Source organism: Hemicordylus capensis, chromosome 1 (assembly GCF_027244095.1).
Source record: "Hemicordylus capensis ecotype Gifberg chromosome 1, rHemCap1.1.pri, whole genome shotgun sequence".
Classification (NCBI taxonomy): Eukaryota; Metazoa; Chordata; class Lepidosauria; order Squamata; family Cordylidae; genus Hemicordylus; species Hemicordylus capensis.
In genome coordinates this window covers 214,103,919-214,118,864 of record NC_069657.1, presented here as the reverse complement: position 1 = coordinate 214,118,864, position 14,946 = coordinate 214,103,919, and the positions used below count along the sequence as shown (strand labels likewise).

The following is a 14,946-nucleotide window of genomic DNA, read 5'->3' as shown; positions in this document are numbered from 1 at the left end:
CTTGTTTATGTCAAGAAATGGACACAGCTGACATATCAGCCAAAGCTGATAGATAGCACTTCTGGCCACTGCCTCAACCTGAGACACCTGTGAGAGGTGTGGATTCAGAAGCATTCCCAGACTGTGTACCTGTTCCTTTTGGGAAAGTTTGACCCCATCCAGAACCAGCAGATCAAATTTTTCCCTGAGTTCCAACCCCGCACAATAAGTAGTACCTCTGTCTTATTTGGATTCAGTTTTAGTTTGTTATCCCTCACCCAGCCAATCACCGCCTCCAGGCAGGCAGGCATTTAGGGTGGTTATGCCTTCTCCTAATGGTCTCCACTCTCCCCATTAAGGTCTCCCCTCCCTCTATTTTTGTAGCAGTGCCTTTCTTTCTTTCCTCCCCTGCTTTAATGGGAGATTAGACAAATTCATGGAGGATACAAGCTGCCAATAGCTATGGTAAATAAAAATGGGGCCCACATATAAAGAGATGGTATATCTCTGGATAGTGGATGCTGGAAACAAGCAGCAGGGGATTGCTATCATCTGCCGCTTAGGAGCAACTGAGGACATCATGCTGGCTTGATCCAGCAAGGCACTCTGTTCATTTATATACTAGGCCCCATCCTAATTCCTCATATATGCTTACTGCTTACAAGTCCTGCTTACAGTGTGTGCCTTCCATAATTAGTACAGGAAGCTGCCTTCAGCTGTGTCAGGCCATTGGTCCATCAAGCTATGTGTTGTCTACTCTGATGGGTAGCAGCTCTCCAGATAGGGATTTTTCCTCAGCTCTGCCTGGAGATTCCAGGGATCAAACCTGGGACCTTTTGCATGCAAAACAGATGATCAGACACTGGACCATGGCCCCAGCCCTTTACTAAGGGTGTGGCCCTATTATATCTTCAATCCTGTTTTCTTGACCATTCTCACCTGACCCTGAATGATCTGGGGCCCTTTGACAACATCTTTGGTACACCACAGCCATACTGAGCAGCTCAGCTAAATTTGAGGGTATATGTTTCCCTGGAATCTTCTTTTCTTTGTGGTTCAGGAGTTTTGTCCTTTGGGTTCCAAAAGAACGAAGTTGTGGAGGGAGCTTGTTAAAAACAAAAGTGGAAAAGATGCCTCAAAAGGTGAAGAAAAAGGCATCATGTTTTATGCAGAAATTCAATTGGAAAATTTTAATAGGAAATCGCTAAATAGTTGATTAATGAGGAAGGCCCTTTCTAGTGCCTACTAATTAGATCTGCAGAGATACTGTGTATTGATCATGAGGAGCAGGGACAATAGGGCGAGAGTTTTATTTGCATGACTTCTTTCTTCTCAAATTTTAATTTCAAGGTTATCAGACACTGCAGTGTTGTGTTTTTTCCTCCTTTTGTTCCATCCTGCTCCTGTTGTGAAGTGAAAAACTTCTTGCTGTCAAGATCAAAGTTGCAGTCAAGTCTCAGAAGGGATCTGCCTTGTGCGAACAGCAAGAAATGAAAACTTTTGCGTGGTGTGCTGTCGCTCGCAGCTGAATAAGGCACTGCATATACAAACATAAGAACACACCGGAGGTAAATGACGGTATCTGGAATAACATAGATTGATGATGATACTACTATAGGATGCTACAAAGATAAAGTAGCACCAGTCCAAATGGTAAGCAGAAATAAGACTCCAGGCTGTACTATAATGTATATGCTACAGTAACTGTCCAAAATTTGGTTGCATGTCAATAGTCAGATATTCATGCTGACAATCCCAGATGCATTTTGGGATGTCCATAAATAGATATATGTATACTTCCCCACTGTCAGACATACAAAGATTAATGCTGTCTATCATATGTGACTATATCATATGTGACTATATCTTAGTCATTGCCTCCAGAATGCTCTCCTGGTTGGCCTCCACTCCCCACTCTCCATCACAGTTTTTAGAAAGCAAGTAAAATCTTTGCTTTTTACCCAGGCTTTTAAATGAGCATTTTGTTTGCTGCTGTTTTGTATCTTATGGTTATATTGTATATGTTTTTTAAACTTTTAATTAGATTTGTATTTGTATATTCCATTTGAATTCTTATTGTGTGGTTTTTAATGGTTTTATTCCATTTTAATTCTTATTGTGTAGTTTTTTATATTGTTTTAAAATGTTTTGTAAACCACCTTGAGATTATTTTAATGAAAGGCAGTATAAAAATTTATCAATCAATCGTGTGTGTGTGAGTATTCACCAGTATATCTCTCCATTTTCAGATATTGACCCAATTTGTTTGGAATTGTCCAACAGTTTGTCGCACTTTTGTCATGATGAGGAGTCCCAGGTCAGTCACTAGACATTTCATGGCTCAGTCCCTCTCTAGTCTGCTGGGGTACTGCCAATCTTAAAGGAGTGGCAGGTTCGGGGAAGTGATGCTTCCTGCAAATGCCTTGACCTCTTTGGTCAGCAAAGAGGATCAGCAATTGGCCATAGGTCTATGATGCTGTTCTGAACCCAGCACAGTGTGTTGCCTGGTGTGATGCGATGTAAATTTGGACTTGCACCTTGGGGGGCAAGTCATTAGTTTCCACATTGTAGGAGGGTAGAAATCCAATTCCAGTGTTGTCATTTAATTGGATGTTAACTGAATAATGTGTGGCCCTTTTCTGCAATTAAGCCTCATGTCTTACTGAGTGACCCCTGCTTACTGAGCAAAGAGACACCTTTTAAAGTGGTGATTCTCTTATATTTAGCAGGAGGAGAGCAACTGGCCCTATCCAACCCCAGCACAGCATCCCTCCAGTGGCTGTTGCTGGTATCTGCCTTATGTTTCTTTTTAGATTGTGAACCCTTTGGGGACAAGGAACCATTGCATTTATGTATTATTTATTTTTCTATGTAAACTGCTTTGAGAACTTTGGTTGAAGAGCGGTATATAAATATTTGTTGCAGTAGTAGTAGTGTTATCAAACACTGGAGAAAAGTAATTTTGATGTGAACATATGCAAAATTGCATCCAGATTCTCTCTGTACTATATTTTGCTGTTACTCATGTGCACTTGTTTTCACAGGTAAAACATCACTTTAAAATGCAAACTAGATGCGACTGAATTGCATTAGGTGTCTTTTGTGTGGTATTTTGCCCATGTACAGCTGTGCATGTGCACATCAGTAAAACACCACACAAACATATGGTCATACATACAATCCTATCAAGGTGTGTTTTTCCTGGTGTTTTATCAATGTGCACATGAGCACCAGGATGTAAATATCAGGTTGACATCCTGACTAAATTTACTCGAGAAAGTCCCACTGAAATTAAAAGGACATTAGACATGCCTAACTTGCCCTTGTAATTCCTCTAGGATTTCCTTGAATAACATTAATCAGGATGTCAATGACAGACTGGAAAAAGGCAAATAAACTGAAGGAACTGAATGCTGGGATAAACTGTGTATGCTCCAATTCTAGAATTAATTTTAGAAATTCTCCTAACTGGAAAAATAATATAGGAATGGAATGGAGAAATGATAATCCTCTCATTTTTAGAACTGGCACGCACATTTGCAATACATTTTTTCTGAACATTGAAACAAGCAAACAAATAAACTAAAGAGTGAGAGGATAGAACAAGAAAAGATACAAAATCTGACAACTTCACCCTGTTAGTCCAACATGTACCTAGTCATGTGAAGAAGTAACACTTAAGTATCCCCAGAAAATATATCAAGGTTCATAAAAAGCATGACTAATTAAGAAGAACCTTGTCACTGAAAATGAACGTGTAGTCCATAGATATGACAACTGAAAAGACCTTTAAAATTAATTGGAATTATAAACATGTATTTTATTATTTTGCCCCAATTAGAGGTTGTGCCATTAAATTGTTAAAAGATCTCTCCATTACTTTCCACAATTATACATTTTTTTGAAAATGAATTCACTAGTCCTCATGGAACTTGGCCAAACCAACTGTCTGCAAAAAAAGCAACCAATTTCACTTCTTTCATCAGAAGACTTGAAGAGGCTTTCCTTCTTGGCTTCAAGTGTCAGGATAACCCTCTTGAGAAACTGAACTTCACTATGTCCCTGATAATGAACTCTAAAAACTGCTTCAGAAATGTCTTTAGCAATGGGAGAAAGGGATGTGAGCTGTACCTCAAGTGTTACTTTGAAGTGCCCCCCCCGCCACCATGTTAGCCTGTGGGTATGGTAGGAAATGAGAGGAGGTTGATGAGCAACCAAAATGACACTTCTTTCAAGTTCTCCAGCTTCTTATAATTCAGCAGTTCCATAGCTCCTGTACTGAGATTTGAAAACATTAACTTGTATCATCATAATAAAATAGAACTTGGGTATCTTTAATACACCATACTACCATATACATAGTATGTGGAATACAATCCTGAAAGCTAACGTGATCATTTTAGAGTCAGGTTGGCAGAAATCCTGGTGAGCTAGAGGGGATATGTTCCCTTGTAAGGTATGCCAGCGTGGAGGACCAGCGTGGTGTAGTGGTTAGAGTGCTGGACTAGGACCGGGGAGACCCGAGTTCAAATCCCCATTCAGCCATGACAGTAGCTGGGTAGCTCTGGGCCAGTCACTTCTCTCTCAGCCTAACCTACTACACAGGGTTGTTGTGAAAGAGAAACTCAAGTATGTAGTATACCGCTCTGGGCTCCTTGGAGGAAGAATGGGATATAAATGTAAAAAAAAATATTTTTTTTAAAAAAATAAAATAAAATCTCAGGCAGGAGTTTCCAAATTGGAGTTGTAGCCCAACAATATCTGGAGATCCAAGGCTATGAACTCCTGCCCTAGACTACTTTCTTCTGGAAATGTTTGATCATAACAATTATGGGAGGAAAAGAGGGATTTATTGACTGCTTTACAACCCTGAATGAAGAAAAATCAACACAGAAATGAAAAAGAAAACAGCATTGAAGATCACCAATGTGCAAGCAGTATTTTTAAAACCATTCTTTATAAACAGCTTATAAATACACTACCAGTAACCATTTTTCCTTGAGCAAGGTCCTAGGGGTCCTACCAGCTCCGAATTAAGAAAGTAATTAAATGAATGCTAATTTCTTTCAAGGGATAATTTCAAAGTATCTAGGGATACATTCATACATTCCTATAAACTTCAAACAGATTAAGAATGGCACTCTAGGAGACTTTGAATCTATAAAAAATGCCACTCAGTCAATAAAAGATATCATATGTATTATGGAGACACCCAGTTTACATATTGATTGTGTAGCATCTGTTTAAAACATCTTTTCATCATATAATGATATATGAAAATTAGAACAATAAAATATGTCATTCCATTGTTCTTTTTGAAAAATATTTGATTTGATTTTTTAAAAAATGTAGAGATGTTTCCCATATGAAAATTCCAATAGCAGAGCTGTTTCATCTAACCAAGGATGTGCAGATGCAGGCTGGGATCTAGTAAGAGATCTCTGGATGATTTGCTGGGAATCAGAAAGGGTGGTTGTTTTTTTAAAACTCCCAACTGTTCAATAATAGCAACAACAAAAAGCATTTCCCCCCTAAATTGGACTGCTGAAATGCAGAAAACTTGGGGAAAACCGGTAGTAGATTTTGTGTGGGAAAGTATGCAACCAGTTCTTGGAATGAGCATGTGCTCAAAGGCACCCTGGTCCTTAATTCTAAGTTCCTGCCCACCCCTCTGAACACTGAGCTGGCTTGACTTTCAGGCATTTGGCTCGAGGGGATTCAGGTCAAGCTGAACCAGGCCTAGTTGAGCTTGAACCAGCTCAAAAAATCACTGGTAAAGGGGAATCCGGATTCCCCTTTACCAGTAAAGGAGGGGACCAGGGGCCTAAAGAAAAAGAGTTGGGGCATGAGGGGAGTAAAAATTTACCTTCAGTTTGCCACTGCCAGTGACTGCAGCAGTCTCGGGGTGATTTGGGGTTGTTGGGGGTGGCAGCGCCCCCACCCCCCCTGCAGCAGGCAGTCCAGGTCCAGTTCTGGCCCAATTTATGCCTCTGTGCATGTATAGAGGCCTGAAATGGGCCTGAACCAGGCCCAAACAGGGCCTGTCTGTTCTGGCAGGGGTGGGGGTGGGGAATCCCCACTCAGCCCCGAGGCTGCTGCAGCCACTGCAGTCACCAGTGGTGGCAAATTGGAGGTAAATTTTTACTTCCCTCTTGCCCCAACTCTTTTTCTTTAGGCCCCCTGGTCCCCCCTTCCCCTGTACCAGTAAAGAGGAATCCTTACCAGATTCCCTTTTACTAGTATGGCCTAGAATCCCCCTGAACCAGGCTTGAATTTGAGCCAAACTGGGCCTGGTTCAGGTGTTCACAAAAGCAGCCCGACCTGGTTTGGTTTGAGTCTGGTTTGACTCAAACTGAACCTAGTGTTCTGGTTTTGTGTGCATCCCTACTCTGAACCATTCATTTGCACCTGGCTCTAGTTGGTGGATCTCAGCCTGAAGCTTCCTCACCCCCAACTTATATAAGAAAAACCCAGCTGGATCAGGCCAAAGGTCCATCTAGTCCAGCATCCTGCTTCACACCAACGAGGTGGCCAACCAGGGCATCTGGGAAACTGCAAGCAGGGGAAAGAGGGCAATTGCCCCTTCCTGTTGGTGTCCCCTCTCATCTCGTGTTCAGGGGCATGTCACCTCTGATCCTGATGGAAATATATTGCTGCCAAGGTTAGTAGCTGACAGCTCTATCCTCCATGAATTTGTCTAATCATTTTTAAAACCACCTAGATTGGTGGTCATCACCATATGTGGCAGCAGTGAATTCTATAGTTTAACTACACCTGTTGTAAAGAAGTGCTTCCTTTTGTCTGTTCTGAATATCCTGGTGTTTAGCTTGAACAAATGATCCTGGTTTTAATATCATGAGAGAGGGATAAATAGTTCTCTTTATCTGCTTAATCCACACCATGCATAGTTTGCAAAAACCTAGTCTATGGGCCATGCATAAACTTAGTCTATGGAGCGAAGCCTGAAAACCTTGAAATTCAAAGAGAATTTCTACTTCAGAGAAACTGGGAAGGATATCCAAAAAAAGGAAAGCATTTTCATGCTTTTAAAGAAATGTTCTGGAGTATGGGCCATTCTGCGAAAAGAACAATGTCCTTTACATTCAGGGACTTATCGCAACCGTACTTTAGACATCTGTTCATGAATAAATTTGCACCACTGGACAAGTATCTATTTTTAGATGCAGAAGGCCATACTGCAATACATGTGGCAATTCCATGCTGTGTTGAATAATATTCTTCAGTGCTAGTGAAGGTAGCTTAGTTTCAGTTCATACCATCTGGCAGCCCAGGAGAACCCTGCTTTGTTGATTTACTGAAAATGAAGGGTCTGCAATAGTTAAGGGTCTGCACTAGTTAACTGTAATAGGGCTCTGTCTCACTGTCCACTTGCTGACCTACAGCACAACCACGGAGATATTTCAGAAGGGAGTGAAAGTGCACTAGAAGCACTTATGAGCCCTGGTCAACAGCCACAGGGGTACTCTTCCCCCCCAAAATGCAGCCCCCAGATGGAGATCTAGAAAGTATCTACATGTACAGGTCATGGAGTCCACATTAAGGTCTCAATAAGAAAAGCTACCTGCTTTAGCAAGCGATATTTTCTACTGTTTCAGTAAAATTCCAAATATAGACCCCGTTCAGACATTACACTGTACAGGTGTCTGTACACATGTATGTGTTGAGTGTACAAGCTCCCTTTGAAGTGCTCATTAAAAAAGTGAACCTGGATATAAGCTCCTTCACATGCAGAGTACAGATAGGAACAGGGGCGTAGCAAGGTTGGAGTGGGCCCAGATACAAGATTTTAAAATGGGCCCCCCCCCCCAAAGTCCAGGGCCTCCGCACACCCCAGGCCCCCAAGGATTTAAGTCTGATATTCCAAAATAAGTATGCTGCCTGCAAATACATTTCACTGAATACACACACACACGTCACAATATATAGTGATATACATTGAGTACTATACATTTGTATTACTTTTAATGCCTAGAACACACTAGAAAGATGAATTATTAAAATGGGCCCCTCGCTGCAGATTAGCAAAGGAGACTTTCAACCCTGCAGGGTGAACCTATGTTTGTTTTCTCAGAATTCTGAACAAATTCAGTCAAGTTTGATTGCAGGAGGTTTTTCACAGGAGGCTTTTAAAGCCCTTTAAGACACATCTCCTCTGGAATGGAGGTGCTGCATTCACATGTTGGCCAGATTTACCCTGAAGTCCCTGCAAGTTATTGGGGAGCAGTTCACACACAAGAAAAATAAAATAAAAGCACCACACATGCTTCACAGTTCTCACTCAGACCTTCTGGGTTGCAAAACAACTTGAACATAAGTGCATTTATAAATGAATGAATGAATAAATAAAATTAATAAAATACTGTTCCAGAAGTTTTTGCAATTTTCTGCCATGAAACAAGCCACTTATAGGACTTTTTAGATAGTTTTTTTTTTAAGTCAGCAAATTTTCCAAGCTGTTTCAAAATAAATATTCAGAGACTTCTCGGTCCCCCCCCCATATCCAAGCCCTATGGCAAGCAGATCCCTATATATGGGGGGGGCGGGAAAGGTAACCACAAAAAGGAGTTCACACTCTACCTGGCAAATGCTGGTCTGGGTTAAGCAGGGCAGCAAGGGGTCTTCTGCTGCAGAGAACACTCTGGCTGCCTCCTCCTTCCTGGCTGGCTTGGGCCCTACTGGAGTTCAGGCTTCACTGCGGCCTACACGGAGGCCTCTGTGGAAGCCCCGCCCACCCGCCGATCAGCTGAGAGGCGGGAGAAAAGGAGCTCTTTGCAGCTGGGCTGCTGCTTCGATTGCGGGCCAGCAGAACAAGCAGGAGAGACGGCGAAGAGGGCAAGTGGCTGAGAGGCTATGGGGCTGGGCAGGGGGCAATGGGGAGTCACATGAGGTGCCCCTGGGGTGCCCCTCCAGGCAGTGGGGCCCCCAGACAACTGTCTCCCCTTGCCCTATCATTGTTACGCGCCTGGATAGGAAGCATACTGCTGTACATGCACTAAAAATAAAGTGTGACTAACTCTATGTGCATAGAGATCTGTATGTGTGTACAATGTGTACAGATTTTATGTCCACCATACCATAACATGGCGTGAATAATGCTATGGAATGCAGAAAGCTGTTGTGCAGATGTGTCCCTGTTTCATGAATTCATCCTGATTGTAGGTGTTTGTGCTGCTGTAACTGGTGTAACTTCATGGCCGGAAACATCAGTCAAGGTGGCTTCCCATGTAATGGCAGCAAGTACGTAGGAGAAAACTACAGGTTCCCAGTGAGCTCCACGTCTTCCACTGCCACTTCTTCCATTTCTTATTTATTTATTTACTTATTTATTTATCCAATTTGTATGCCGCCCCAAACCTCCGTCTCTGGGCAGCTCACAACAACATTAAAAAGTTAAAACACAGAAATAAAAACCTTGTAACAGTTTAAAACCAGAATTAAATTTAAAAGCTTGGGTGAAAAGATAGGTCTTTACACAGGGGCGTAACGAGGCTAGAGTGGACCCAGAGACAAAATTTTAAGATGGGCCCCTCGCTGATACACACACTAACTTCACATGTGACTTGCCTCTGGGGGGGGCCTCGAGGCGTGGGGGGCCCCAGGCAGCTGCCTCCCCTTGCCTAATGGTAGTTACGCCCCTGTCTTTACAGATTTTTTAAAAGCTGACAGAGATGGGGAGGCTTGACAGGGAGTGCATTTGAGAGTCTCAGGGCAGCAACAGAGAAGGCCAGCCCCTGTGTAGCTGCCAGACAAGCTGATTGCAGCTGCAGACAGACCACTCTGGATGATCTCAGTGGGCAATGGGGTTCATAGTGAAGATGTTCTCCTAAATACCCAGGGCCTAAGCTGTTTAGGGCTTTATAGGTTATAACTAGCACCTTGTATTTTGCCTGGAAATGTATTGGTAGCCAGTGTACCATATTACACCTTTCAATATAGGTGTAATATGGTCTCTTCGAGATGACCCGGAGACCAACCTGGCTACTGCATTCTCACCAATTGCAGTTTCCAGACTACATACAAAGACAGCCCCATCTAGAGCACATTGCAGTAATCAAGTCTGGATGATACTAGCGTATGTACCACCATTCTGAGGTAGTTCATCTCAAGAACCGGATGCAGCTGGCGTATAAGCCAAAGCTGATAGAAAGCAACTCTGGCCACCACCTCAACCTGAGATGCCAGGGAAAGTTGTGGATCCAGAAGCACTCTCAGACTGCATACCTATTCCTTCTGGGGAAGTATGACCCCATCCAGCACTGGCAGATAAAAATCATCTCCCGAGTTCCAATGCTGGAGTCAGTTTCTGTTTGTTATCCCTCATCCAGCCCATTACTGCCTTCAGGCAGGCATTTAGGGAGGTTTTGCCTTCTCCTGATGATGTTAACATGGAGAAATAGATTTAGGTATCATCAGCATACTGATAGCACCCTGCACCAAACCTCCTAATGATCATTCCAACAGTATCATGCAGATGTTAAAAAAACATTGGAGACAATATGGAGCCCTGGAGATCAGAATTTGGAAATGTCAGGTGCACAATGTCAGGTTCCCTCCACCACCCAACATTTGAAGTTGGGCAGATAATGTCAGGTGGTGAAAGTAACCCAGTGTTATCTACCTGACACTGGCAGGTCTGGATGCCAGAGAAAATGTTGCATGTGGTTGCTGGAAACCAGAGGTTTTCTTTTAATTTTTTGCCACCATTATGTGGTGTTCAAGGCCAATTACTCAACAGAAGCAATACAATGAGCTGAGTCTGCAAAGAGAACGTGTTCAATTTAAAGGCATATAATAGAAGTTCCTAAAAGCCTTCATAGATTTAAATAGGCCACACTGGCAACTGATTTTTTAAAAAAATCACCACAAATAAGGTCTGGGGGTGGGGGAAACACAGGAGGGTAAAGAAGAAAACACCGCAAGTCAGGGGTTTTCAAACGGGTCCCCAGATGTTGTTGGACTACAGCTCCCATCATCTCCAGCCATAAGAATGAGTGGAAAGAAGGTGAGCTCCCCGCTACTCCCTCTGCCCCCCCCCCCCAGAGAAGGCCAGGCCACCAGCAACCTGGTTGGGGCCTCTGCGCACATGTGGAAGCCATTTTAGTGACCTCGCAGAAGCCATTGGTCATGCAAATTGCCTCTGCGCATGGACAGAAAGCACTAAAATGGCCTCCATGCATGCACAAAGGCCCGAACTGGGCTGAAAAAGGCCTGAATCACTCTGGGGGAGGTTGGAGGAGGTGAGGGGGAGTTACCGCCCCCCTTTTTTAATTTAAAAAAATTAAAAGCAAGAAATTTAAAACAAAATTTTAAAACAATATTCTAAAAACAACATTAAAACAATTACCAGTCAAGCTCCAAGGTGGCTCAGTTTGAACCAAGCCCAGTCTGGTTTAGGGATGTGCATGGAACTGGCTGGCCTGGTTCGGTCCGGCACCCCCTCACCCCCCCCCTGGTTTCGGTCCAGTCCAGGGGGTTCGCGAGCTTCACATTGTTTTTAAAACAAACAAAAAACACCTTTACTCCTCTTGGGGGAGTTCCTGGAGGCAACCGGGGGGGTCCGCGGAGGTTCCCTCTCCCCCCGCCGGCCTTACTCATGCCCCTCTCGGCCAGTTTGGCTGCTCTTTGGCTGGTTTTCGGCCTTCACTTGGTGGCCTGGCAGGCATTATGGAGGCCGCGTGCCTGCGCACATGGCCTCTGCTTTGCCCACACAGAGGCCAAGTGCACTGGTGCGTGCCTCCATAATGGTCACCGAGCCACTGGATGAAGTAAAAAACCAGCAGGAGAACGGCCGAACTGGCCGAGGGGGGCCATGAGGAAGTCCGGTGGTGGGAGGGGGAACCACCGTGGTCACACACCCCACCACCTCCAGGAACTCCCCCAAGAGGAGTAAAGGTTAAAAAATATATTATTTATTTATTTATTTTAACGATGTGAAGCTCACGAACCCCCCGAACATCAGCAAGTGTTCAGTCTGGCGTCGGACCAAACGGGGTGGTTCAGTTCAACCCCAAACGGTCAAACCGAACTGGTTTGACGTCACACCCCTAGTCTGGTTTGACTCCAAACTCATCAAGCCGAGCCAGCTTGACATCAAACCCAGCTTGAACTAAGCCGGCTCACACACCCCTAACCTGAAACCTACAAGTTCAGCCTACAAGCTGGAAACCCAGAGTACTCCAAGTGAGCAGTGGAGACAAATTAAAGCAGTGGAGACTGTATTTTAAAATAGTCAAGTGACAACCCCATGTTTTAAACCACAGATGCAGAATTTGGCAGGTATTCCTTCTGGTTGTCATTTTCTTCTAGCTCTGATGTTCTTCCTCTTGCTTTGCAGCACATCAAGCATTTCCCGTTTCAGTTTTAATACCTAGCTCTTTGTACAAAGCACAGGCTCGCTCTCTGCAGGTGTCCCTTTCCTATTTCAGATCCAAAGACATGAAAGCAGCTCTTGTTATGTTCACCGTGCTCAAGGCAAACATTCTTCATTGATTTCAGTCCATTCTGGTTGTAAATATTAAGAACCCAACTCTGTATTTGAGGACATGAATTGTCTAAGAGTCAGTGAAAAGATCCCCCTTGCTATTTTCAGTTACCCATTGGCAGCGAATTCAAGCTCTCAGGGTACATCTTTTATTTAATCAAGCTAGTGTAGTGGCCAAGAAAGTGAGTTATGGGCCAGAAATCCCCCGCTTCAAAAATCTTTCTTCTGCTATGGATTCTGCTATGAAACCCTTCTGGGATTCAGTACTAGCCTCTGCAGACAAGTGCTGAACCCAATGAATCCAGTTTCTTAATGCCTGAATAGGGCCTTCATGATCTCCCAAACGTATTGGGTGGGAGGGAACAGGTGTGTTGGGCACTGTTAGGCCTTTTAAAAGGCTGATTCCATCAGTGTACACTGAGGCCTAGAGATCTCTATGCAAACTGTGGCATCGATAAGATTACCACAACACACAATTAATATTTATGAACAGGTCAAACCAATATGATGCTCTATCACATAAATATTTCCCCCAATAATTTGTTCTTTGTTTTGGTAGAAGGACCTGCAAGAAGCTGCAATCCAAAGTTAATTTTTGCAAGTAGGGACATTTATTGCTTTCCTTGTCGGTCTGTTTTGCTTTTCAAAACAGCCTCCTCAAAGCTGCTTTTTGCCCTGTGGAAGAAAACTTGGGGGAAAACATTCATGCCACTGAGTGTCTCATGTAGTTTGACCCTAGGTGGCTACTACATGGTTTCCAGCCTGTTGTTTCCTCCCTCTGAGTTTTAGAAGTCAACAGTGTGTTCAAAATACATCATCTTGATTCTCTCTTTTTCTTAAGGGAAACTCTCTGTTATTAAGAGAAAGTTACCCTAGAGGGCATGAAACTCTCTAAAGGAGAATTCGGAATTTTAAAGTCCCTGACTATATGTTTTCTTGTAATTTATTCATTGCTTTGCTAACCCAACACTCTTCTGAGAGTATGACACATATCCACGTAATATTGCTGAGTGCTAGATTTTCTTAGCAGTCTTCTGATTTATCTGACAGATGTAAGGGGAAAAACATGTGTAAACAGACAAGTCCCGTTTGTCTGTACATACACGGTTGCTGAAATGCACAGGTTATTTCCGTTAACACTGACATTAACGTATGTTCCAAATGTTCCCTGCTGATATGTCTTCCTCTAGTGATTCAATGCAGCTAAGTGTTGTGTTATTCATGGGTTGTTGTTTTTAAAACTCAGCATACTACTGTTTGTATCTCAGATAAGCAAATGATAGATGTGGATATAGGCAGATTTGATTAATCAAGTGAGGTAATATTTAGCAAAAGCCATAATCCACAGATATTTTGGTGGTGCATGTTTATGATGTTTGCATGTTAGGTCTATTGTGGATCTCACCACTGAGATATCATTTATGGGTACTAAGCTCCACGTAAGGACAAAAGGTTACTTGGGTTGGTGGGAGATTCTGGGGAAGAGATATGGTTTTCAAATGAAGCCCTACTAGAGGGGTTACTATTGTGGCTCACTGAAGGCTGTGTTTGAGGAGCTAGCGCAGCTGTAGAAATAGACCATACACCTGTTAGGCCCAAGGATTATATGTATCTACTAGTCATATAGTCCAACTAGTCATTTCATCACACATTCAAGATGGTGACATCATCCGCTGGCATCACAGACATAAGTGACCTTAGTTGGCCTCAAGCCTGCCTGGAGTATGGGACTCGGGATAATGTGAACAGGGATGCTGATTGGCTAAGTACTGTCAACTGGCTGCATATTATTTGCAAATAAACAATTATAAATGGGATGTGCTGAGAGTGAAAGGGGATGCGCTGGGAGGCTTCTGTTGATGTCCTGATGCCTTCCTGGCACATCCCTTAATTATAGTGGGCCGATCAACTGAAAGGCCCGTATTCTGTCCTCCAAGTACTTGTCTAACAGTCCCTCTGACATCATAAAGGCACGTTCTGGAGGTTGTTGAGACATCAGCAGAGGATGTCCTGACAGACCTACTCTCAGGGCCAGGGGCTATACTGTGCAAACTGTAAACTGGATCATGGTCATCTGATAGCAAAGATAAGAGTGGAGGCTCTTTTTCTTCACAGCCATCCAGACACACACAGATGCACATCCCTCATAGGAGCAAGAATCCTTTTCTGATGCCATTACAACCACAGCCATATTTGAAAATAACATTTGTGTTTTATTGTAGCTTAGAGCAACTTGACCCCTGTGTTTTAAACCCGGGACCATTATTTGACAATGTTGGTTGTTCAGCTGACCAAATATTTTTCAGCATTCAAGTGATCAAGCTGAATATAACTTTCAGTAACTGTTGCTGAACCGCTTCACTACCATTACGAAAGGGACTTTTATCACAGGAAGGAGGTGGGGAGAAAGGAAAACTCTTACAAATGAGGCTGCAAACTATGATTCATATGAGATGACATCTTCT

General features: G+C 43.2%; 1 long non-coding RNA gene across 1 annotated transcript; it reads right to left on the bottom strand.

Moving 5' to 3' along the window:
• Positions 1–1,167: 1,167 nt before the first annotated feature.
• Positions 1,168–6,012, bottom strand: LOC128341112 (uncharacterized). Its single transcript, XR_008314212.1, has 3 exons — positions 5,846–6,012; positions 4,111–4,257; positions 1,168–1,516 (listed from the first exon to the last, which is right to left on the bottom strand). It is a non-coding gene; the product is annotated as an uncharacterized LOC128341112 (long non-coding RNA).
• Between the last annotated feature and the right edge of the window lie 8,934 nt (positions 6,013–14,946).